The sequence below is a fragment of the Canis lupus genome, chromosome 21, assembly GCF_011100685.1.
Source record: "Canis lupus familiaris isolate Mischka breed German Shepherd chromosome 21, alternate assembly UU_Cfam_GSD_1.0, whole genome shotgun sequence".
Classification (NCBI taxonomy): domain Eukaryota; kingdom Metazoa; phylum Chordata; class Mammalia; order Carnivora; family Canidae; genus Canis; species Canis lupus.
In genome coordinates, this window is record NC_049242.1 from 42,239,809 (window position 1) to 42,266,233 (window position 26,425).

The 26,425-nt window shown below is 49.8% G+C and overlaps 1 protein-coding gene across 1 annotated transcript in view; it reads left to right on the forward strand.

Moving 5' to 3' along the window:
• NAV2 (neuron navigator 2) overlaps window positions 1-26,425 on the forward strand; it is a 724,081-nt gene that overhangs the window by 102,249 nt on the left and 595,407 nt on the right. The window lies entirely within an intron of this gene.

Genomic DNA, 26,425 nt, shown 5'->3' on the forward strand with positions numbered 1-26,425 from the left:
TTGTTGGCTCTGGTGAGTTTGGGTTTCATTTTAATTAGGATTGGAGGCCATTTGAGAGATTTAAAAGCAGCGAATGACACCCTCTGATTTGCATTTTTAAAAGGTCACTTGGGCTACCACAGGAAGGAGAAATTATAGGGGGTGGGGGTGTGGGTGGGGGCAGGAAGGCCAGTCATCCCTGCAGGAGATGCCCCCAGCCAGGGTACAACAGGCAATGTGGAGAGAAGACGGATTTTATGATAACTTCTAGGGCAGGAGTGTACTGGGCAGTGGGGGGAACAGAGAAGGGTGTGATGAGGCTCCTGCCCTAAAGGACCGTACAGACCAGTTGCAACTTGTGTTTTATCCCCATGAAATAATGATACAGAATTGAAGAGAAGGAAACGCAGGAGTGGGTGGTGGGGAGCATGGAATAAATAGTCCACAGGTGAGTGAGGAATTAGAGAAGGAAGGCAGGCAGGCAGGCAGGCAGGCAGGGAGTCTTCCCTTCCAGGCCCACTTGCCTCCTCTCTGCTCCTTTCTGGCCCCACAGCTCCTGTCTGGTCTCCTGTCTCCCTGATGGTTTGGTGACAGGTATGGCACCTGCGTGCCAGGCATCCTGCTCTCGTCCAGTCTGCAAGCCCAGCCAGATGAGAGCACCCGGGAGGAAGAGGAGGCCCTGCGGTGGCCTTCGGGCCTGGTGCCTGTGGCTGTCATCCAAGGAGTGGCTCATGCCCTGCTCCTAAAGCATGCAGCTGGGAGCAGAGGGTGTTTATGCTGAGGAGTCGAGGGGACGTGCAGGTGACCAGCAGCTGTGGCTGCTCTCAAGGCCCCTTCCTGTGGAAGTCAGGTCCGAATGGTGGGGGGCCTCCACTTGTGCACAGAATTCACCAAAGCCTTCCTGTACCTGCGCATGCCCCTGAAACCTGCCCGGGAACATTTCATGGCTCCCTGTGTCCTGCAGACGAGACATAGATTGCACTTGGTATGTATCAAGCATTGTGCTAAGTGCTTGTGTCTGTTAACTTATTTAATCCTTACAACGAGCCTTTAAAGTAGAATCTGTTGTCACCACTGATTTATAGAACAGGAAACCAAGGCACAGAGTGGTTAAGATGTTTAAGTCCCACAGCTACTAAGAGGCAGAGTCAGGATTTAAACCCAAGAAGTCTGCGCCCGAGCCCCCATGTACACTAGCTACACTAGTTCTCTATGCACAGCAAATGAAGAATAGAGCCCAGAGTCCTCTCTTGGTGCTACTCTGTGCTCCTTGGTCCCTCATGCCACCTTCCAGTCACATCTCCCACCTCTGAAAGGCAATCTTCCACACAGTGGGTGGTTTTATGCATTCAGATGCCGAGATGCAGGAGTGCAGATTCAAGTCCTGACCTAGCCTCCCTAGGGGGGTGCCTCGCTAGCGGGGTGCCGGGGTGAGGGGAGGGGCAGGTTACTCGGGCAGAGGGCAGCTTGGCCTTTGGCAGGGAGAGGCTGGAGTGTGTGAATACAGGTGATGACACTGGTGCCACAGGGGGGACGGGGAGCCATAGGCAAAGAGCCTGGAAAGGTAGGCCGGGCTCCCTTCATTCCGTCTTCAGGGTCCCTCTGAGATGGAATTTCATGCTAAAGGCAGAGAAGAGCCACGTCAATCTTAGCTCCCAGTTTCTAAGGAGGCTTCCAGTTATCAGTTATGAGAAAGTCCAACCCAAACTAGCTTCAGCATAAGGAGAAATATCCAGGGATAAAGGAGTTTCAGGCCAGGCTAGATCCAGAGGTGACACACCGTGTCATCAAGAGTGTGCATCTTCCTCTCCGCAGGCTGCACTGTCTTACACAGTCTCCCCTGGGGTGACAAGGGAACTGTCAATGGCCCTGTCCTTAAAATTACCAAGAACAGAGAAGGCTTTTGCCTGAGCCCGGTCCTGGGTTAGCTCTGGGGCTGGGATTGGCGTGGTTTAGGTAACTCGCCCATACCTGAACCTGTCGCTGTGGCTTGCGGGGTGTGGTGCTCTGGTTGGCCAGGCCCGGTCACAGGCTCACCCCGAGGGGGCAGGACAGCCACCTCTATTACCAGGAGAAGGACAAATGACGGCAGCAAATACAACAGATGTCTCCAGACAGCCTTGTTCAAGCAAACGAGTGGTGAAATCAAGAAATATTTTAGAAAGATCGCTTTGATGGTGGCATGAAAATGGGCCGGGGCAGGGAGATGGCGGGGCCGGGCGGGGCGGGTGGGAATCTTCTTGTGCTTGAGAGCCCTGTTGGGTATGAATGTTGGAAATACTGTTTGCGTCTAGGCTGAGGAGAGCCTGAAGCCAGGCTGAGGTTTTTAGGCATCATTCTCTAAGTGCTCGGGAGCCATAGAATGCTTTTGAGCAAGAGAGGGCGATAGCCTGACTTGTGCTTTAGAATGATGAAAACCACATAACCTAGAGGGCGGGTTGGAAGTGGGAAGGGGAAGACCTTCCAACATTCTGATCCGGGTGGTGTAGTAGAGAAAGCAAGAGAAGGCTCAGAGAGTGGGATTAAAGTCTGGCTCCTCCACTTTTAAGCTGTGTGACCCTGGGCCAAATGCTCACCCTTCCTTTCCTTCAGTTTTCTTACCTGGAAAATGAGATAAAACCTCGATCTGAACAGAATATCGTGATTTGCCAAATTTCTGCAAGCACCTGGCACGGAGCACTGCACGCCGCCAGCATGCAGCAAATACTGGTTTCTTTTCTCTCCCCTCTTCCTCTTCCTGTGATCGATTAGGCCGAGGAGTTTGAGGAAGCAGGTACCGACCTAGAGTGTACGCTTGGGCTTCGAAGCCAGCGGCCTGGACCTGTTTAGGTCAGCAGCCTCCCTGTTTACCAGCTGTGGGGCCGCGGCCAATGGGTCGACCTCTCTGAGCCTCTGTCCTCATCTGGAAACTTAATTCACAACAAAGAGAGCTCAGCGTGCTGCCTGCCTGGCACGTAGTGGGTGACCCCCAGATAGCAGTGGTTAGAAATCATCTTTTAAAACAATTGCTGGGCAGGGAGAGCAAAGATGAGCTTACTAGGAATGTGAGCATCCCACCTGGCCGCCCTACCGGAGAGACTCCCGGTTGTTCGACGGGCGGAGTTCTTGACGCTCTTCATTTCCTTCCACGTGCAACAGAGGGATTTGAGACTTGCAGCGTTCTTCGGATGGGATTCATAATTTCGGGTCCTTAGAATTAAATTCGGGTCTGATTTTCCAGGAGGGGGCGATTAGCAACTGCAGCGGCTTCCGTCTGCAGAGTTCAGGTGCTGTGATTTTAATTTGTAACCAGCACCTTCCCATTTGGCTCCCTCGCAGCCATCTGGTCCCTTTAGTGGAGATCTGTTTTGTTGGCAACTACCGTGCTGAGTAAATGCCACGGGAAAGTCGAAATTCACCCGTCAGAGCTCAGGGCGCCAGGAGATTGCCTTTCTTAGCCCCCACAGAATGATCATCTCCGACCTGGCCTCCCCCCTCCCTGGTCCATCGCCAACACCCCTGCGTGGGGATTTTCTAGCGCTATGATTATTTTATTGCCAGGAAGCAGAGTAATTATAACTTTCGGAGGGATTTCCTAGGAAAAGATGCACTCAGATTTATGCATAAGCACATATGAAGGAAGAGGTTTGGGATTTGAGCATTTTATGTGGTTTTAGACGCGAACATGAATTTCACTTCGCATAAAATAGTTCGTAATTGTCTACCTGGTGCACTTTGTTAATGATGATGATGAGGAGGAGGAGGAGAGCTACCAGTAAAGGAGAACCCGTGCAACAGGCAATGTGGCGGGTATTTCACAAACATCTCTTCTGAGCAGCACAGCTTGGAAGGGACTGCTTGGATCATTGTTTCTTTTCAAACCGTAGCTGGAGATCCACTCATGGGTCATGAAATCAATCTAAAGGACTGGAACCAGCAATTTAAAAAATGAAATGGAGCAAAATGATAGGAAGCAGAAGGGCAAATATCAGAAAGCATTGCAAGTAGCAAGGGGAAGAATGTTACGTGAAACTTGTGTCTCAGTTATGAATATAACGTGTGCGTGTTCGAGTACTAGGTTATGACGGCAAATACATTTTTTACTGGGGGCTGGGTGAGAAAAGTGTGAACGTAATGGGCCTATTCTAGTGCTTCTCAAGCTTTCGTGTACGTCAGAATCTCCTGGGGGCCTGCTAAAGCGGCATGCTCCATCCTATCCCTATCATTTCTGATTAAATAGGCCTGAGTGGGGCCTAAAAATTTGTTAACATGTTTTCAGGTGCTGCTCTGCTGCTCATGCCAAGTTACTGGCCTAATTATCCCCATCTCGTAAGGTGAGAGAGGAGGCTGAAATTCAGAGAAAGTCAGTCACCCACCATGGTCCACAGTTGGTACAGTTAAGAGCTAGGATGCAGACCCAATCTGCAGGACCCCAAAACGGTAAACCGTGCTGTCCTTACTTTGGGTTTGGAAATAATCCGTCTTCAGTGATTAGGATCTGGCAAGAATTCCTCTCCGTATATTTTGTGTGCGTTTGCATTTTCTAAGTCCCATATAAATAGCCTAAGATAGAACAAACATGGCATTTGCAAGCCCAACCCCCTCATCATTTAGATGAGCGCCTTAATACCCAGAATGGGGGAGTGAATTGGTATAGCAGATGGTCTTAGACCACTGGCAAATGTTTCTTGAGCACCTACTCCGTTTCACACACCGTCCTATGTGTGCCAAAGCCACAAAGCTGAACATGGCCCTACCCCTGCCTTTAGGCAGCTCCCAGGGTAATGTCACCTGGCACATCTGGCTCCAGTCTCTGAACCCTGGGCCCGTGGGTTAACTGATTGTTGTATCCTGTCACAGCTCCACGTGCAGCCTTAGCATCAGTCTCGACACGACAGTTTGGGCAGTGCTACCCAGCAGATGGAGTGGGCATAAGCCAGCGCTTTCTCTGCCTTCCTTAGATTAGTGAGTGAGACCTAGAAGTGGACAATTTATGGGATGTGTGAAAATGTCACTGGGAGAGTACAGAGGTTCTCCAGGAGCTGGGTGATGGTTGCTTAATTCCCCCGGGGGGAGCATGATGTGCAAGGCTTCCAGAAGGACTGAAGTCTGGAAGGACAAATAGGAGCTTATGAGGTTTGAAGGAGGGGTGGTAGTCAGAGAGAAGGGAGGACAGCACTCGCTCATTTCTACACACAAAACAGACAGACAGGCAGGCAGATACCTATCTCCCTATTCCACATCCTCGTTCTGGAGGCAAGCAGGAACAAGAAGAACAAACAGTTCTTGGAGGCAAGCGTTTGGGGACCGGAAAGGATGGAGAGGGAGGAGAGAGTGCTCTTAAGATGGGGGCAGCAAGGAGGGGCCACCTGTGGACCACCTCTGTGCCCCTGGACGCCAGCTGGTGAGTGTCCCCAGCTCCCCGCGAGGCTGCCCAGTGGCCCCGGCTATGCTGCGTTAGGGGAGCAAGCTGAACCGATGCGGATTAACCTGCAGAAAAGAAGCCAACAGGCTAGAAATATTCCTGCTCTGTGTGAAAACCCCTGAATCCAGTGAGAAGATTTAAGGGATAATGGAGGCATTTCTCTATTTCATATGGTAGTAATCCAGGTCCCTCCGGATCAAGCATGGAACCTGATTAGTGCTGGGCCAAAGCAGCCCAGAGCACCCGTTTCCATCACGAGCTGACTGCAGGCTACACTCTAATGGGATTGTTTGTTTAAAAAAAAAAAAATACCATCCCTGCTGGAAAAGAATGTCATTCTCATGGAGCCCAAAAGCTCTGTTGCTACTGTGAGGGGACAGGGCTGGAAAAAATATTCAAGGCCCACCCTTGGGGGTGATTGCCTTTGAATTTTGGCTGCAGAGCTTTCTGGTTAATAAGCTTTTTAGGGTTGAGGGAGTAGAAAGGAAGTGAGTGGATGTAGGGAGATATCCGCTGGCTAGAGCAGAGTGATGCAAAGAGACAGCACTCCTCTCCGTCTGGCATTCGGACTCACGCCTGCCGGACCCTGAGCAAGACCCCTCCCTTCCCTGGGCCTCAGTTTTCCACCTGCAGGACAGAGAAGTTGCAATCGTACTGTCTATGTTTCCTGCTGTCTATAATGTTCCTCGTTTAGACAGCAATTGCCTGGGAGATTTGGTTCATAGGGAGTTTGGTCAGCAAAGTTTCCAGGCTCTGTCGGTCCTCATCCATCAGACAGAGGGATGCATACAGCGAGCTCGCCTCAGCCCACATCTGCTGCTGTGATCACAAGCAAACTGTGTGGTGCGAGAAGGTTAGCCACTGCTGGCAGGTCCCGGCCGAAACGTGCGCTGTGCTCCTACAGTCGGTGTTTGGGTCTCTTAGGTCAAACTCAGAATGCACTTTCCAGGGAATATTCAACTTGGAGGTAACTTTCTTGGCCAACCTACCAAAAAAAAAAAAAAAATAAAGAAATAAAGAAAAGAAAGGAAAGAAACACACTCAAACCCCTCTTTAGCCTTTAGTGGAACTAACATAATAACATAATATTAGTTTTATGTGACTAAGCTGATAATAAAACCATTTCTGTGGAGTAGCCTGGAGCCAGGCTCTTTCATAACTAGCCTGGAATAGTACTGTTTTGATGGGGCGTCTATGGACTAGTCCGTTTCTTTGGATGGGTTTGGAATAGTGTTGATTTTGACAGGCTGGCTTGGGAATGAAACCATCTTATAGGCAGGCCCAGGAAAGCATCTATAAAATAGCATTTTCTACTTCCCTTGGGGTAAGAGGACATAGGGGTGGGGGAGTGTGTGTGTGTGTGTGTGTGTGTGTGTAGGGCCTATATATTTTCTCCTACAGACATGTCAACTGTGGTGACAAGGTTTGAGTGCTTCTCATTGCCCAAAGAGAAGGGAGCTCCCTGTTGGAGGGAGGACTGGCCTGCTGTGGTAGCCACAAAAGCCAACATTTCTATTTTTTTTTTAAAAAGATTTTATTTATTTATTTATGAAAGAGAGAGAGAGGCAGAGGGAGAAGCAGGCTGCATGGGGGAGCCCGACGTGGGACTCGATCCTGGGTCTCCAGGATCACGCCCTGGGCTGAAGGCGGCACTAAACCGCTGAGCCACCCGGGCTGCCCAAAAGCCAACATTTCTATTTCAAGATTTGTCTGTACCTACAGGCAGAGTAGAATCAAAGATGGTAATTGTTTCAAAAAATAAAAGAGCTTTTTTTTTCTATTAAATACCCATTATCTTTCCAAAAGATTTTAATTGTTATTAGATGAATGAAAATTTCAGATTTGTAATAAAAGACTAAGAAAGGAACTCTGGACTTTTTATGTGTTGGAAAGCTGTGAGAAGAGGAACTTGAGAGAAAGTCCCATGTGTAGGGCTTTTGAGAAAGTGACCAAACTCGAAGGATAGAAGGTGGTAGAGCGTAAAACATACTCATTTGAGGATGTGCTGTGGGCCAGCCACAATTTACACTTATTATTTCATTTTCTCCTCAGAGCCACCCTGTGATGTAGGTGTTTTATAGTTGGGGAAATTGAGGTTTAGCTCATTCGTGGTGGAGCTGCAATTCCAACCTGGCTGCCCGATTCCTTGACTCTTTCTAGTATTTTAGAATTAGAAATGGGCTTTGTCCTAAGGAATGAACCCAGAAGGTAATCAGTAGAGGGAAAATTAAACAGTCAATGCCCTTGTTGGAAGAGCACCAACTGGTCCCTGTGATGTGTGGTGCTTCCTGGAGAAACCCAGAGGTCCGGGGATGCACGTGAATGTGAGCATCATTAAAATGTAGTTCACAGTGGAGAGTTCATTTAGTTGAATTTCTTGTTTCCATGAGAGAGTGATGATGATGATAATATTGGTGCTATGTGTGTTTGGCATTTGATTTAAATTTTTATAGCAACGTGCCAGATGGGAAGACAGGCAGCATTCATAAAAGCCTCGTTGCTGCCCTGGGTGATAGGCCAAAGCAATGAGTTAGATGATTCATTTTGTCTGTATTGGTGGGATTTCTCCTCCTGTGACCTCGCTGGGGAAAATGCATTTGCACTCGTCTACAATCCCTTGTTTCTCCCACCAAGTGCCTCTATGGTGCTCGTCCCTGAGATGCGTGGCTGGTGGTGACACACTTGGGAGGGCCGGTTACCAGTTCGGGGGTGAATGGGCTTGCCCGCAGTCCCTCCTAGCTTTTGTTTCTTTATGTCTGAGAACAAGGTAAGAGGTGTGCAGGTGCCGGAGCCAGCTGCTGCTCAGAGCAGATGAGCCTTTTCTTGGAAATCGTCCCAGCTGATGAATTGTTCGTGTGGTACAGAGAGATTCACCGGAAAATTGTCCATTCACTATGCCCACTCTTTGACTCTTGAATGCATTGGCGTTTGCTTAGCCTAAGCTCCACGTGGCTCTGAATGAGCCATGGGTGGAGCCCCGCGTAATCCGCCAGTTAGAGCAGGGAGGGCAAAGGCTGGTTATCTGGAGACATTGCACTGGGCAGAGATGCCACTTCGCTGCTTCCCCTCCAGTTATAAAACATTGTACAGAGCTTAGAAAATGCAGAAAATTACAGAGAGGAGAAGACATTCACTTCTAGTCCGCTACTCAAAAGGATTTTTTTCAATGTATTTCCTTTGTACATCTGAGAAAGTCTCTCTGTCCTTCACCCCTCTTATCCCCCATCTATTTGTTTTTCTTTCTTTCTCTTTCTTTCCTTCCTATAGCCCAAATTGGGGTCATATTGTATGTACAACTTGGTAGCTTAATATTTTCACTTAGCCATACAGCATCCATATTATCCCATGATATTGCATTGTCTTCAGCACTCACAATTTTAATATGCCAGGTTGGAGGCTTAATTGTTAAGAATTTTTTAAATCAGAAAGGCGTAATATTCTATGAATATACCACAGTTTAAACCATTCCCTTTTGTCAGACATTTAGGCTGTTTTCAAAATAATAGTGTTTCAGTAAGCATCTTTGAACACAAATCTCAGTTGGCATTTCTGATCATGTTCTTAGGGAAGATTTTTAGAAGTGGGTAAAAACTATGAACTTCAAAGAAAGAAAAAAAGCCACTTGTGATACTCGTGGCTGACTTGCTTTCCAGGAAATTCGTACCAATTTACATTTCCTTTAGGGTCAACGAACTTGTTTCATTGTACCCAAGAGGGACACAGATTTTTTCCTGAAGAAACAGCGTTGAATTTAGAGTAAGTTGAAGGGAGAGACCTGACGTCCAGTTGCCCAAGACACATGGGAAATATTTTGTTTCTCATGAGCATCTGCAAATCTCTCAGATCTTTGAGTGGATCAGAATGACTTCTTGCCTCCAGACTCGGCACCTGCCCCTGGATGGGCAAGTGCTGGGTGAGCCTGAACTCCTTGCCCTTAGCTCTGGGCAGAGCAGCAGCAGATCTCCCCTGGTCCTCGCCCAAAAGAGCTTTTGGTCTAATGATGGAGCTCAGGCTCGCCCCAAACTGAAGAGGGCCTGCCGATGAGGATGGCATAAAGAAAGGTGCCACATGGCCATGCATGCTTGGTGGAGGCATGGGAACTCCAAGCAGGAAGAGGCCAGCGGGGGGCAAGAGTCAACAGGGAGGCCTTCCAAGAGGAGGTGGGCCATGGAGCAAAGGCACCTTGGGGTGGGCTGCAGGAACTGTGAGGGCAGAGGTGCATGGAAGGGAGTTAGCAGGTGCTGAGCTCCTCCTACAGATGGGCTGTGGGCTTGGTGGTGGAGCAGCCTCCAGAACCTCCACTCCACTACTCACTCTCTGTGTGATCTTGGACAAGTTAGTTAACTCCTCTGAGCCTCCTCATGTTTCTTATCTATAAAAATAGGGGGGGGAAAGGGGGCGCCTGGGTGGCTCAGTGGTTGAGCATCTGCCTTTGGCTCAGGGCGTGATCCCGGGATCGAGTCCCGCACCAGGATCCCCACAGGGAGCCTGCTTCTCCCTCTGCCTGTGTCTCTGCCTCTCTCTGTGTGTCTTTCATGAATAAATAAATAAAATCTTTTCTAAAAAATAGGGGAAGAAAGTTGCCTAGGGTTGTACATTAGTTTCCCAGGACTGCTATAACAATTAGCTCGGCGACTCAAAACAATGGAAATTCATTCTGGAGACTAGAGGTCCCACATCAAGGAGTTGGTAGGGCCATGCTCCCTCTGAAGCCTCTCAGGGAGGATCTTTCCTTCCCTCTTCCAGTTTCTGGGATTCCAGGCCCTTCATGGCCTGTGACAGCATAACTTCGATCTGCCTCTGCCCTCTCTCTGGACGTCCCTGTGTCTTCACGTGTCCCTTTCCTCTCTGGATCTCTCTCTCCTCTTCTTAGAAAGCCACCATCCACTGAGGGCACATCCACCTCCAAAATACCCACATCTTAACTGATTATAGCTACAATGACCCTATTTCCAAATAAGGTCATATTCTGAGATACTGGGGTTTAGGACCTCATGGTATTTTAGCAATGACAGGTGTTTTCTGTGTTTGGGATTCTCTACCTATTATCCAAAATAAGTAGAGGAACACCTTTCATAATATATTTAATGGAAAAGTGCTCACTTCTAGAGGTTTAACACAGAAGTCCTATATTCTCTCCTCAGCACGTCTTTTTTGGGGACACAATTTAACCCATTACAGGTTGGTTAGGAGGACTGAGTTGACATAAAACTCATAGTCCAGTGGCAGGCTGCAGTAAAGCGAAAAAATTGGAAGCCATCATTGGAAGCTGTGATTCCTGTTGCCGTGTAGCTAGGCCTATCTCTGTTGTTATTGCATTTTGGGGTAGCTATTTGTCCCCCCTTTTTTGAAGAGGAAATTGAGGTGCAAAGAGGTGATGTGAGATACAGATCCTGTAATGGTTGGATGCAGAGATTGAGGAGGCAAAGAGCTGCAGTTTGAATGTTCACATACGATGTCAGTGACCTTGGAGCAGCATAACAGGGATGATCAAACTTGACTGTAGGCTGGTCATGAGTTCCCCTGAGGCTCAAATGAGAGAACTTCACGTAATGCTCCTAGCATAGTCCCTGGCATGTGGAAAGTACTCAAAAGCTGGTAGTCATTTTGTTCAAGTGGCAGAGCTGGGACCACACACCCCAGACAAGTGCAATGTCCAACTTTCACCCTTTCCAGGGAACCCACTGCATCCCCAAAATTGGTGACTGTTCCCCTGGCTCTGGTTCTGGTTTTGGTCCCAAGGATGCCTGTGTGTGAATGTGAGTCCAGAAAAAGCTGAGGCAGGCCCCTCCATATCCAGGATGAGGCAAAAGAGGTGGGGAGGCCTTCTCTTCAGAATATGGTCTAGGGCCTTTTCTATCAACTTCATGAGGGTGGGGTGAAAGATAGCACAGGGCTTAAAAGATTGGCCTCTGGCTTCCAGAGGACTGAGTGTTCGCTGCTATCTCTTCCAGACTGGGCAGGAAAGACCCACCATTCCTAGGGCCCAGTTCCACTGACCCTGCTAATAAAGCCATCTGGTCAACCTCATGTGGCCAGTGGTGTTGGTTCCTGTGTTCTCTCATCTCCAGCACCTCTCATCTCACCTTACCGGGTGGACTGCCACCTGCTTGCAGGATCCTGGCCGGCCTTTTTTTGGCACACTTGGCAGGCACTAGAAAGAATAGGTGAAAAAAGGAAGAAAACCGTGGAGATCCAAAAGCTATTTTCCTGATCCGGCCACATTTGTTTCTGGCTGTCCTGCATTCAACCTGTTCTATACCTTCTTATGAGACCACTTTTAGTTATATTTTTTTTCTTGCCATATTGAATTTTTCCGACTAGGCAACTCTGGCCAGCTGTGCTAAAGCCCTCTGAGAGGCTCTTACTTTGGTTCTCTGTCTTTTTAGAAGGAGGCACGAATGCAAAATAAGGCAGGCCCTGTGCCTTGTCTGTCACCTCAGTATCTTTATTAACGCTAAGAGAGGAGGGTTGCCAGATGACCTCGAGGTAGCTTGACACTGAGCTTGCCTCTGGCTAGAGGGTCAGCCCAGGCCATACCAGGCAGCCCTTACAGGGGTTTATGGGGGTTTGTTTCTGCAGACATTTCCTGTCCCCCTTGAGTGGAGGTAGGGGTGACAGACCCAGAGGGGCCAATGAATCAGTGTTGGCCGAGCCATGGGGCTTCCAAGAGCTGTTGGTTGCTGTGATGACCTCCTGGAGGTTTCTGGACTGTTCCCTAGACAGCCTCCAGGAAAGTCAGAATGACTCCAGTGATGTTTCTGTGCTATAAACTCCCTGCAGTCTTGGAAGCGTCAATGAGGGTTCCTGTAGGAAGGGGGCGGCACACTGGGAAGGAGTGATTGGAGGGGGCTTAACTGAGGGGCTGTTTACAAAGGCCTGGGTAGGGATAAGGGAACCAACAGGAACCAAAAAAGCAGGAGCTATTCTAGCCTCTAGGAGGGAATTGAGGGGAGAGATCTCTAGCCCTGGGCAGGGGCTGCCCCAGAGCATCCCTAGCCTTGGGCAGGAGTAGGAGACAGCTCGGCAAGGAGGGAGCTGGGGAATAACTCCTTGGTCTCTTCTCTCCCTCTTCTCATGTTAGTCGGTGCTTCTCACTGACCTAGAGGGCGAGGGAGACTGGGTAAGGCAGTCTGCAGTCTCCTGAACCACCAAACTAGGCAGGTGCAGACTGGATCGGGTGGGGGTGGCGGGGCAAAGGAGAAAATCAGCCACCACCCCTCACCCCAAAGTCTCTGGTTTTAATGAATGTCATTTGCCCTTGCTTTGAAACTTGCCTCGTATCTCTCTTTCCCCTTGGCCTTTCTCTGGATGACTTTCCTAGCACCCATGGCTGCCTCCTCGTGATATCAGTGTCCTTTTGAACACTGCTCTATGGGAGCGATAGGGCTCCGTGCAAAGCACTCACACCAAGGAGTCAGTTGGTTCCTCTGTGCAAGTCACTTAACCTTTCCAAGTCGCCGTTTGTCTGTAGATTGGAGATAGTGCTACCTTCCGCTGCAGGTGGTTGGGATGAGGAAATGTTTATAATGCCCTCAGCCAGTGCCTGGCATGTGGTCAGTGCCCGTCAAGTAGCAGCATTAATAGTTGGCAACAGCAACAACTATTTCTTGAGCACTTACTCTGTACTGGGCATATGCTATGGACTTGAGGACCATCTGTGGATTGAGTTCTCTCTGGTGGACGAGGGCCTCTTTCCATCACGACTTTATCCATGCAGGACGTGAGGGGTAGAGATTAAGCAGCTGTCCGTAGTCATGCTGAGAGGAAATGAGAAAGCTGACCTCAGGACTTTATTCTTATAACCCTTACCCTGAGGGCGCCTGGGTAGCGCAGTGGTTGAGTGTCTGCCTTCAGCTCAGGTCATGATCCCAGGGTCCTGGGATTGAGTCTTGCATCAGGCTCACCTGCTTCTCCCTCTGCCTACTTCTCTGCCTCTCTCGATGTTTCTCATGAATTTAAAAAACAAAACAAAACAAAACAAAAACCCTTACCCTCTGCTGCTTCTCAATAGTGAATACATAACCATCCTCATCCTCACTAGGTATTCACCTTTGATTTTTCAATTAGCAAACAGTTAGCATGAGGAGGGCATTGCTAAGCTCAGTGAGTGAACCTGGTAGTATTATAGCCTTTGCTGTGCCTGGTGGGGGCTGCCCTGGTACCCATCTATCTGGCTTCCAGAGTTACTAGAAGCTTTTCCACTGCCACCTTCATTCTGCTTCTCTTCCCATAGGTGCTGTCCTCAGATCCTCCCTCCTACAGGTACCTTCACTGAATACCAGTTAGACCTGCCAGATTCCCGTATCTGTTGAAATAAAAAATGAAGTTCAAGGGGTAAAGAGTGCTTTGCTTTTAAACTTAATCTTGAATTCCTCCCCCTTTCCTAGATCTTGGCTCTGCTCCCGGCGTGGTTCTCATCCGTGTGTGGTGGGCAAGTCTCTTTTCATCTCTGGTTCTCGATTTGTCTGTCTATAGAATGGGGGCATTGGCCTATGTTCTGTGCTAGCCCCTTCAGCTCCAACATTCTATGGCAAGCTGAGAGTGTGGATGAGAAATGGGAGGCAGTGAGGCCAGATGGCATAGTAGATAAGCACACGGATTCCAAAGCCAGGCTTTTGAGTCAGATCTCAGCTCCAACTGTACTTGCTCTGTGCTCTCAGTGCTTAGTTTCCTTATCTGTAAAGTGGGGGGTAATTGGAACATTTACCTTATAGTGTCATCCTGAAAATTCAGTAGCTGATATATGCAAAGTGCTTAATATAATACCTAACATAGATGCAGCATGTAAGTGTGAGCTATTGATGTTAGTAATCGTAATACCACTGTTATTATTGAGTCCAGGGCCACATAGGACTGACCTGGAGCCTCACTCGGTCAGCCCCAGCAAACTCATCAATCACTCTGGAACCCGATATCCCTATCCATGGTCAGACCTAGGTCTCACAGAGTGTCAGGAAGAGTAAATAGGATGTTATTTGTGAGTGTCTGGCTCATAATAGGGCTTCAGTCAGTACTGCCACCTCCCTCCCATGACGCTTTCTCCAAGGCCCTTGCTTCTCAGTCAGCTGAGGCTGTGGTGTTCATAAACTCAGTGGTTCCTGCAGGGCAGTTGAAGCTCTGCCTGAAGTTTCAATGGTGAAACTATCCTTGAGGCAGCCGAGCCTGGGGCCCCCTGATGTGGGGCCCCCCAGCAGCTCGGCTGTGTGGCTCACACAAGCACCACAGATAACCGGAGGCTTTCCAGGTCTGGGTGCAGGGCCCGCCCTTTGTGCTGCAGGGCAGTAGCCTCCATTTTCCAGATGAGAAGACCTAGGACTCATGGAAATCTTCCCAGGGCTCCCGAGGGAGCATCCTAGCTGGGATTGGAGCCAAGCTTTCAGAGTTTGGTGTTCTGGCTCAGACCCATATTTGCATCTTTGGTCCTGATTCTCCGGGCTATGTTTTTTGAGATCAGAGCCAGCTGAATCTGCAAGCTAATGTGGCTTGGTGGGTCTATTTCCTGCCAAGTTAGGCTTGCTTTGTTTATGCATCTGACCGAATCTTTAACCATTGCTAGAATTCTTGCAGATAGGTCAGAAATGGGCCCAGGTTGGAGGGTACAGAGAGCTCAGTTGAAAGTCATTTCTGTGAAGTGGACATGCTCATACTCTGCAGAGAGGTGTATAAATTGGCACAGGCATGGGTGAAGGGGGTGCGGCCAAATAGTACTATAGCTATTAAACTTATTTTAAACTTGTTTAAAAGTGCCTACCCAATGACTTTGTACCTTAATATATACTTTAAGCTGTTTTTCAGAGAAACTTCAAATAAAATGGATCTAAATAGCACTCATGTTCACTTTTCTTTCCTACAAAAGTCTGAAATGATCCCTTTATGGGTGGACCTGCTGGGTCCTGTTGGCCAAAACCTGGTCGCTTGCACTTAGCTGTGCTCAGACCTGAGAAATGGAATTGCTGTTCTAGAAGTGGACACGGTGGAGGCTCTATGGCCCGGGTCCCCTTGCCAGGGCTGACATAGCCTTCCCCAGCTGCTGCGAGTGTCGGGGACTGATGGTACCCAGTGGTGTCTCTCTGGTCATTGCCCAGAGTTGCAGGGAACCATCTTGCCCAAGATTTTACCCCTTCGAAAAAGGGAGGCTATTTTGCCAATAATTTGATTATGCAGGCATAAAAGGTTCTGGCCTCCTTGATAACTCTGGAGGGTCCTTCCTTCCAGCTCCAGAGGACCTGTCGGGGTCCACAGGGGCCCAGTTGAAAGGGCACCGCAGGCCCAGTCTCACCCTCCTCACTTCCTACAGATGGCCCTCCCTAGAGCACATCCCAGGGCAGTAACCTACACCAGAGACAGTTTCAGGGAACCCAAATTAAGAAATCTGTGTTTTAAACCATATGAGAGGTGGAAGGATGTCAGCAGCAAGTAGTCCTTGTCACCTGCTACAATCCCACTTCTCACATCAGCTCTGAAAAAAAAATACTTGCAAATGAGCCCCAGGAAGCAACACAGTGTGGTTGGTGAGAGCAAAATCAGTGAACAGCTAACGAATCCCGGCATAGCTGTACTATGGAGCGTGTTAAGGAGACTGAGAAAGTTCTAGATTTGCTGCATTCTATATTCCCCAAGAGTTTATTGAGTATAAGAAGTAAATTGTGGAAATATATACACACAATATGATTATCATTTTATTAAAAAAATGACACACACTACACAAATGCGTAGCCATGGAATTATAAATGTTCAGAAAAACAGTGGAAGATTACCGTAGAAGCTTCTCGGAGTGGTTGACTTTGGGAAGGAGAGGAGAGAGTCGCGTGTGTGAGTGTAGGGGCGGGGTGAGGAGATGGAGTAGGGTGACGTAAGGAGCTTTAAGCTTTATCTGTCGTGTTTTGTAAAAAGAATACATTAGCATACATACATGGCTTATTTATTTCATTAGAATATTTTAAAGATTCTGTTTATTTGAGAGAAAGATAGCGAGTGAGAGAGCACAAGTGAAGGGGGGTGGGCAGCGGGAGAGGGCCAAGCTGACTGCCTGCTGAGCTGGGAGCCCGATGCAGGGCTCGATCCCAGGACCCCGGGGTCATGATCTGAGCCAAAGCCATCTGAGCCACCCAGGTGTCCCGGTTTTGTTAGAAATTCATATTTAGGGGCACCTGGGTGGCTCAGCAGTTGAGTGTCTGCCTTTAGCCCAGGGCGTGATCCTGGAGACCTAGGATCGAGTCCCACGTCGGGCTCCCTGCATGGAGCCTGCTTCTCCCTCTGCCTGTGCCTCTGCCTCTCTCTGTGTGTCTCTCATGAATAAATAAATAAAATCTTTAAAAAATTAAAAAGAAAGAAATTCATATATAAAAAAATAAAAAGAAATCCATCCTCAGTCATGAGGATCACAGTCCAAGTCATCTCCTGAGGACTGATGAGAAAAAGCCAGCTTTGCTTTCCAAAGAAAATCCTTTATTTTCATTTCAAGAGGCCTTGAGACGGTGGGCTAAATCACTGTACCTCTGTAGCCTCAGTTTCCCCATCTGTGAAACGGCAGCCACAAGCCTCCTCTCCTAGGTTGCAAGGTCGAGGAAGGTGGTATTTAGGAAGCCGTTAGTGCACACCGTGAAGAAGGAGCCAACAGACTTCAAGCAGGGAGCGCCCTGCGTCTGGAGAGAGCAGCCTGGCCGTTCTTGACAGAGGATCAGGCTGGCCAAATGCACAACGGGCTGGCCCAGCCCGAGTGGCCAGTGGCCAGCGGCGTAGACGACGTTCCGCTGGGCCCTGGGGCAGCAGCCACGGGTACCGGGAGGGCTGCCTTCCCTGCTCGCAGCCGCCACAGACTGTTCCAGAACGCTCCAGGTGTTCTGGGACTGGGCCTCGGTTTCTGGGGTATGAGCAGCGGCTTGTGTAGCTGCCGAGGATGTATTTTGTATTATGTCAAAGGGTTCGGGTGGTTTTTCTGTGCTCTTCTTTCTCAGAACGAAGAGGACAAAGCCTCCCTCTCAGCGAAGCCCAGCAGACCAGAAAGGCTTTGAAATCATGAAATGCAAATTCTGGCTGCTTTTGAACCGTGTTGAAGGCGGAGCTGCTGAATTAAATTAACATGGCCCATAAATACAGAGGTTACAAAATGGGAAACCAAGTGCTCAGAGCCTTTTGTCCCCAGGAAAAATAATCACAGGACAATGATCTATTTTGTTTGGATTACAGGCCGGGCCGATATTACATTAGCTCAAACCTGGCAATATTTATGTTGAAAACTGCTGCTTGCCGAGTACTGTTGTCCCCGTTTATCTCCGTGGGGAATCCCTCCAAGCAAAGCAAGCTGGCAAGGGAAACCCTTGCCTCCTGCTGACCCGCCTGGCTCTGCCCACGCTGCCCGAGTGCTAGAGATGTCTAGTGCTGTCTGCGCGGCGACAGGGACGGAGACGGGAGGAGAAGGCTCCAGCTCAGACAAACTGGGGACCGATGGGCAAAAAAAAAAAAAAAAAAAAAAAAAATCAGCCTGCAAAGGAAATCATACCGTGTAAGTCTGTCTATCCTGGTTCTCTTGAGAAATCAGGACAGCACCAACAGTTGACCCACGCTCTCGCGTGGCCGTATCACAGGAGCCCAAGCGTGGCTGTACCTGAGGCCAGGGCATTCGTGTTAGCCGCAGTCTCTACCACTCCCCTTTACTCCCCAGCCCTCAGGTGAATGCCAGCTGCCATTCCGAGCATATCACTCTTGTGCTGTGATTTATCATTGTTGCCTCAAATATTTATTTAGGCAAGCCCATGGCATGCTAAAATGTGAGGTGGTGTGAGTTAGACCGTCCGGAGGCCTTTGTCTCATAGCCCGCTTTACCCCACGGGTGCTTGCGTTGCCCGAGGGGTACTGAGCTACTGCGGAAGCCGCTAGGCCTGGACATCGGGCTAAGTTCTTCACCAGCTGATCGCAGGCAAGCAGCCTCTCTGCTCCCCCACTTTGGGTTCCAGTGTCCCCGTATGTAAAAAGAAAGAGCATCCCAAACTGGATGGAACTGCCTTCCAAGTAGCATTAGCTCTGTGGGACATAAATAGGGTTCCGTGACCCAGTGTACTGGGAAGTGCTGTTAGACAAAGTAAGTTCGGTGAGTCCCCAGACACGGGCCTTTCCAGAGCTCTGAACGCCGTGATGTGCATCAGTTTCCCAAATGAACTGACCTCGGAAGCACCCTTGGGTGCTTGGAGCACCCTGGGTCACGAGAGTTCTGCGGCTTGGAGCCTAGCCATGGGAAGGAGGATGGCCAAGGGCCTGCCGGGCAGGGAGGCTCGGTGCCCGGGTTTGGCTCGCCCGGGCCTCGGCCAACATCAGGGCACCCTGCCCGGGACCAGCAGGCCGCGTAGCTTCCATCGTCCTGCTCCCGGTTTCCCAGTGGCCATCAGGGAGTCTGGAAGGTAGAAATCCTCACCCTCCCATCAAGCCGCGTTCCTCAGGGGCCTTCGCTCCCACTCTGCGCCACAGTAGGATAAAAGTGGACAGTCTTGGGTGAAGCTGGACGACCCTCTTGGATAAGGCTATTTAGACGTTTCCCAAGGTGAATCGGGCGCTCACACGGCCCTTCACTGATGTTGGCAGATGAACACTGGTGAGGGCATTGGTAAGAAAAAATTGCAAAGCGTGTAAAACTCGTCTTGTTTGTGGCCCTTTCTGTCGGACTCTGCTGTTCTCTGTCTCCTACCGTGTTGGCTGCTTGCGATACACCAGAAGTCCTGGAGGGCAGGGAGCTGCATTGATTTTATTTGCATTATTTATGATAGCCTGTGCATTCAAACAGCTAATCAAGAAGGATGTGTTGAGTGGGGTGGCTGGCCCCTCAGGTGTAGGCTCCCACCTTCGAGTCACAAATAGCAAAATGCCCACCGCCTGGCAGGGTGGAAGCTGCAGACCCTGCAATCAGAGTCCCATCCCATCACTTCTCTCTGAGCCTCAGTTTTCGCATCTGTCAAATGGGGGATCCGACTGGCACCGTCACAGCCTTCGCGAGGATTCCCAGCACAGAGCCTGGCACGTAGCAGGCTAGAGGAGATTGCGGTTGTCGTGATGGCTGAAGGTTTGCTAGAGGCTTCTTTCATGTACATCATCTTACTGCATTCTCCCTGAGGTAGGTGAGGCCAGGATCGGGACCATCTGTGTTTTACAAATGAGGAAATGGAAGCTCAGAGAGGTCTAAGTCCTTGCCAGAGGTTTCTCAGCCAAGAGGATAGTGGGAAACCAAGATTTAAAGTTCAGACCTTCTATTCTACATTCTGGGTGGCCTCTAGCACAGCACCCGCTGCCGTGTGACAGTGCTTTGCCAGATGCAAACACCATTTAGCACACAGGCTGGTGTACTGTTGTCGTGCCAGACTCCGCATGTATTGCTATGAGCAAGGATCTTTCCTAGAAAGGCGTCCTAGAGCCCTGACCTCGAATAGCCTTTGTAGGGATAATAACCTGTGTCCATTACAAAGAGTTTTATCAGGTAGAAAGTGGTCAAGATCAACTAGAGAGGGTGTGTGCGTGTCAGGGGCGGGGAGAGGGTAGGCACAGGAGCGAGAGCCCCCTCTGGGAGGTGGGGTTCACATGGGGGCGCAGCAGGGGGGAAGGACAGAGGAAACCATGAGAACAAAGCTCTGCATCAGCAAAGCAGAGGGGAGTCTGGGTCATTCAGGGTGACTGGACAGCCACATCCGGAGCCAGGTGCCTGCAAGAACCGCTGATGGAGAGCTTTCAGTGCGAGGGGATGGGAGAGGAATGGGTGGGGGTTTGCAGGAGTCAATGTCAAGGCGATGGAAGAGCAGACAGGTTGGGAGTTCACTGAGGAGGAGAACAGCCAGGGCCTCGCAGACCAAAGTAGAAGAGAAAAAGAGGGGCTTATTAACTAATTAATAATCAAATATTTCAGTCAATCAGTCAACAAAAATTTATTAAGCACCTACTGTGTGTCAGGCTTGGTATTTACTGCTGCCAGGACTGAGATAATGGTACAAGATGACAGGGCCCAATGCACGCCCCCACCGCCCAAGAGGAGAGCCGTGGTCTTGCCTGTGCCCTGGCCCCTCTGCTCTACGCACGCACATGTGCACGATCACACTCACGCGTGCACATTGCACACACATCTCCATCTCCTGTTCCTGCTGGCTTCCAGAAACATTACCGGGCATCCCTCCTCTGCCCCAAGGCAAGGCCCCTTACTTGTCAGGTCTGAAATTCTGATGCACATACAATGTCTACTAAGGAAACAAGGCTTATCCCATAATGGGATAATTAAAAAGGAGGCTTTGCCAGGCACCCGAGGAACTGTTTTCCATCACCTGAGACAGGTGTACATTTGTAGCATAGTTCCCAGCTTCCGGAGGTGGCCCGTGACGTTGGCAGTCTGGACTGGGCCTCCAGAGGTGGGTGGGCTTTTTCACCAGGTTGTCCCAGCCAACTGGGTGGGGCTGAGTCTAGAGGGCAGCTGTGAGGCAAGCCGTAGTTCATTTGGTGGCCGGGTCACTGTGTCAGGGTATAATTAACTGAGCTGAAAGGAGGCTAAAGAAACTTCTCTGACAGGGAGGTCAGAAAAGGATGAACTCTGATGGGAAATTAATGATGAGAGTCTGGAAACTCCACGAGAGGGCTTTGCGTCCACGGTTCTGGTGGCATACCGGTAGCTAGTCCTCCCCGCTCCTCACCTTCTAACAGAATGCGAGCACCCAGGGGGCCTCTTTGGAGATTGTTTCTTCTGGGTGTTTCAAAGAACACTCCACTGCTGGGCAATAATATTAATAATAACAACTAAAGCTGTCACCAACGACATGAATAAATCAGTGAGCGCTTACGTGCCAGTGGCTATGCCAAGTGCTTTATAGTCTTTCAATAAACTGTCATGTTGACTCCCCATCTGTACGCCCGGAGCTGTCACAGACCTAAGTCATTCACCAGAGATTCAGAATCACTAACTGGCAGAAACTGGGGTTTGGACCTAAACTCTCACCTGCTGTGTTATTTGACCTTCTAGTAGGTCTTGCCTAGAAAAGAAGGCTGGGGCTGGGGTAGTTCATGTTCTAGGGCAAAGATTAGCAGACCGACCCACCAGCTGTATTTTAAATAAAGTTTTATTGGAACGCGGGCACACCTTTCTGTTTACGTATTGTCTATGGCTGCTTCCCACTGTAACAGCAGAGTTGAAGAGTTATTACAGTCGGGATGGCCTGCCGAGCCTAAAACATTTACTGTCTGACCCTGTTCACAAAAAGTTTGTCTACCCTGATGCGAGGAACCCAGGGCGATGCAAAATTAAATAGGTTTCTTTGTTGCACGACCCATCAGGCGTTGCGAAGGTCCGAGAGAAGGCCATATACTACACAGGATGTAGCAAGTCCTGACCTATTTGACTAGAGGACCCCCTTTCCATGAGGCATCCTTGAGCTTTGGGAAACGTTGCTGGAGACTGATCTGTCATTTGGTCAAGGAAAAGAGGGGCTCGGAGAGAAGAAGTGGCCCAAAGGCATGCAACTTGTGGGTGTCTGCGCCAGGACCTGATTTCCATCCCAAGAGTTTCCCAAGGCTGTGCTGTACCGTTCGCCCTTTGGCAGCTTCGGTCAGAGTGATTGGTGCAGTTCCAGGGGCTCCTTCTCCTGAGGGGGTCGTCCGCGGTGGTGGCCGGAGCAGCCTCTTCCTCATTCAGCTGTTCGATTACAATGATGTTCTACAACCCTGTCTTTATGTGGCCTGTTTGTTCTTCAAGCCCAAGAAGAGAAGGAAAAATCATCCTACTAATAATGAATGTCAGGTTTAATCAGTATCATCTGACATTATGAGAATTGAATTTCTACCTTTCACTGCATACATTAAATATGGGGCTTTATCTCCTCATGCAGAATTGATTTGCTATAATTCTCTCCTTTGGTTCTTGTCATGTAAATCGTGGCATTTCTCCCCTATTGACTGCATGAAGCATAATCTGCAGAAGCAGATTAGAGGTGCGAATCCAGCCTCCCCGACCAGCTGCCGCTGAGCTCTTTGTCTGTCTGTCTTTCTTTTCCCACTCACGCTTTCCCTCTCTAGAATCCTCTTTGGAGCTGCTCACTGGTCAGCCATGCCCTCCGCAGATGGAGCCTACCCAAAAGGGACAGTGGTGTGGGGGTGAACAGATAGGCGGCCTGGAAGTCAAGTCTTGAGACCTCAGCCATGGGGGTCTCCAGCTCCTGCAGTGCAGACTGGTGACCAGTGGATGGTTTGTAGAGATGGACCATAGGGCCGTTTGCAATCGTTGGTCCACTACTGAATCGGACCTCCCGTATCCTCAAGAGAGCTACACTCTCAAATATTCCCCAAGGGGTCCTGGAAAATCTCTAGCTCCTGGCATCTGTACTGGATAGATAAGGGCAGCAGTGGCTTCTGACCGGTAGAAGAGCCAGGAGTGAGATGGGGACCTGGCCCCTGGGCTGGACCTATGAACTCTAGCTTGAAAACCAGTTCAAGGCTCCATGGAAAAGAGGAAGTTCTTGCAAGAGCTGTTTCTGACAGCTTGGTGAGACCTCAAGTGTGGATCTGTACCACCGATCTGTAGAGTCCTGAAGCCTCATTTTTGTCTTGTAGCTATTTCTTGCTAAATACCTGAAGGGTGGTTAAGAGCTGTGGTTAAGAGTGGTTAAGAGATGGAGTTCTGAAGGCAGAAGGACCTGGGTTCAAGTTCTATCTTTTCCAATTAATAATTGGGTGACCTCGGGCAAGTTACTTAACCCCTTGAAACCTCTGCTTTACCATCTATGAAATGGGGTCATAGTAACAGCCTTGTCCATGAACTTATTTGGAAAGTTAAATGAAATAATACATGTGAAGCATCTAGAACAGTGCCTGGCACAAAGTAAATGGTCAATACATTGAGGCTGCTCTTAATGATAAATTTTTTATTCTATGCCAGGTATGCCTTAAGACGCAACCTGTGGTAGATTATATTAATATGGCATGTCTACTGAAGCGCTGGAAGGCTATTGAATATCAATAGTGGGTCTCAGGGGCATCCCACAAAGGTGGGGAGGGGCACTGACTGAACACCGGTCACTTTAAGAGTCAGTGGTCAATGATAGGTGGCTTTCATAGTATCACTGATAGCATGTCCCTCTGTTGCTTTCAAAGAAAGAATCCTGGGCAAAATAATCAAAAGATCTGGCCCAGGGGGAAAATTCTTAATGCTTTCCGTAGAGACAGATCATTGAAAAAGAAAAATATGTCACCTTTGTAATTTGAAATTTATTTTTCATTTATTGAAAACCTGCTCTGTATGAGCACTCTGCCCAGAACTTCACTGTAATCGAAGGATATGTCACAATAGCCCCAGAAGGCAAGTGCCATTATCATCCCCATTTTACGGATGATGAAACTAAAGGCCATCTACGTGGTCACTGGAAAGAGGATGACATCGGCTCCACAATCAACTCCAAGATGAATTTCCTCTACACGTTCTCTGCTGCTCCGTGGTTAGCCTCTCGATTCTGTATGAAGCCTCCAGTCATGAGAATGTGCTGCTGAGTTAGTAACCTGTTAACGGAGCCGTCCCCATCTAAACTCAACGGTCTGGACCAGGATGGAAGGCCCTCAGGACCCCTGGGTTATTGCTGCCTGTGGGATAAGGAGGCAGTTTTCCATGAGTCAGGCCATGGGTGAAGCAGTACTCACAGGCGTGTGTAAACTCACTCTGAATGGAGCTGGTGTGTTGATGTCGGTGACCAGGAAGGGTCATTGACCCTTAGATGACGTGAGCCACTGTGACCACTCAGCACAGTCCTCTCCTTTGTAAGCCAGGGCTGTTGGCATAGGCCGGGCAAGGCCCTGAGAGGCTCGGGGGTCAGCCTGGGCTGGCCAGGCGGCTGGGGACCTGGAATCCCGGCCAGGACCAGCTGAGCAGCACCCAGCATATCTTACTGCTGTTCATCACAGGGCTACTGAGTATCGTCTTTCAGGCATGTGGGATAAACGTCAGCCTCTCCCTAAGTGTTCCGGGGAGTCATGTGTGCACACATGCGTGAGTGTGAGTATGTGTGCACGAGTGCCTGTGTGTTTGGGTTTTCTTGGGGAGGGGCTGGTGCAGGGGTAGCAGCTAATGTTCCCCGCCATGCCTCTCTTTGCTACCGTGCGCCCCTGCTAGGCCCCGCACCCATGCCCTCGCATAAACACCCTGCTTCCATTTACTGAGCCCAGCTGACTGTGTGCCGGGCATTGTGCAAGCCTTTGAGGCCGCCTCTCATCCAACCAGCCCCTGAGCCACCTGTTGGAGGTGAGTCGATACTGTGATCCGAATTGGTTTTCAGAAGAAAAGGTGGAAGCAACTTGCCCAAGAAGTAGGAGGGCCAGAATTCACACCGAAGTCTCCTGATTCTGAAGCCCAGGCTTCGTACTCAGCAGCTCTTATCCACGGGGTCCCACCTGTCTGGGTGACAGTAGGCCACTGTGAGGTGGGCTTCAAGCACCTTGTTGCTAAATAAAGTACTGCCTCTTTTGCCTCTGAGTCTAGTTATGCTGTTCTCTCTCCCCTCCCTGCCCTGCATGACCTTGGATTTGTGACTGCTCTTCATGTACACACACACACACACACACACACACACACACACACACACTCCCTTGAAGAATGAATATATTAGGTAAAGGCTGGCTCTTTCCCTTGCACGCTGTGTAGACCCCTTGCTTCGAGACATTAGGGGTACTTTGCGGTTGGTTACCTCCTCAGGATCCTCAGATACTGCTCCAACTACTTCTGTACCCCTCTGATGACGGGGAGGTCCCTGCTGCTTCCACTGTTGCAAAGCCCTGGCTGTTAGAAGGCATCTCTCCCTAGGGAACCATCACAGTCCCCTGGAAAACCTTGGCCCAGATGAGCAGTTCAGCCCACTGGCGTTTTTCTGTGAAGAGGAAGGGACACTCTAGCTCTTGACCCTGAGAAGCCTTTGCTTGGAGCCTGAAGTGTCTATTCTTTCAGAACCTGAAGTGTCTATTCTTTCAGACCTTGGGCTGTGATTGTTCCCTGTTCCCAAAGGTGGGCCCCCTTGGGGGAAGTTCCAGCTTCTGGTCTTTTTTCTTTTCTGGAAGGAGGCGGCAATAGGCTTTGTCCATCCTGACCCCAACTCCTCCCTCATGGGCCTGCCAGCGCCGGAGCCATCGACCCTGCAGCCCACACCCTCGCCAGCTCCACAGCTGCCGGCTGCTGGGGTCAGGCAGGCAAAGGGCTGATGGATGAGCCAGCAGGTGCGAGGAAGACCGCTCACTGTTGAGTCTCCGGCAGCTGCCCGGGGGCCCGGCTTTCATCTGTCTGCTCTCCTGCCCACGTTCCTGCCCCACCCAGCACCCATCCAGACAGGGCTGGGAGGGGACCTGCATATGGGGTGATGAGACGGCTCTGCGCCCAAGGCCAGGAGAAATCCCTGCTTCTTAGGATGCCTTCAGTCCTTCCTGTGTACTGGAGGCCTGGTCTGCAAACCCAGTTGTCTGATATCCCACTTCAGCTCTGCCTTAGAATTTCTCACAGGCACCTCCCATGGGCCCCTCTGGAAATCAGCATGGTGCATTGGACGAGGCACAGGCCTGGGATTCCAGAGTCCCAGGATCCTCGCTTTGCTACACACTTGCTATGTGACCTTAGGCAAGTCACTTCCCCGGCTTGGGTACTGATCTTCCCATCCACCAAGGGCATGTGTGGGCTTCTGGACGAGTCTTGAGGCCAGGTGGGTATCCAAGGCTTTTTCTGGTCCTGGCTTTTTATTGCCAGAACTCACCGACTCGAGATTTCCCCTGGGGATCAAGTTTAAGTGGGAAGTGAGAGAGTAGAGGAAAATAAGGCCACTTCATCTGTCTCTGCCCTCCCTTCTGCCTGGGATCAGACTACTGGAATGCTACCGCCATACTGGGCTTGATTTGGGAGACGTCGAAAGGCCCATCCACCTCCAGTATCTCCTCCACCCCAGTTAATTCAACAACTACGGTCACTCTTTGGGGGACATGTGGTATCCAGAATCACCTGCCAACATTTAAATATGGTACTTGGGAAGTGAGTTGAATAAACTCACTCCCACTCAT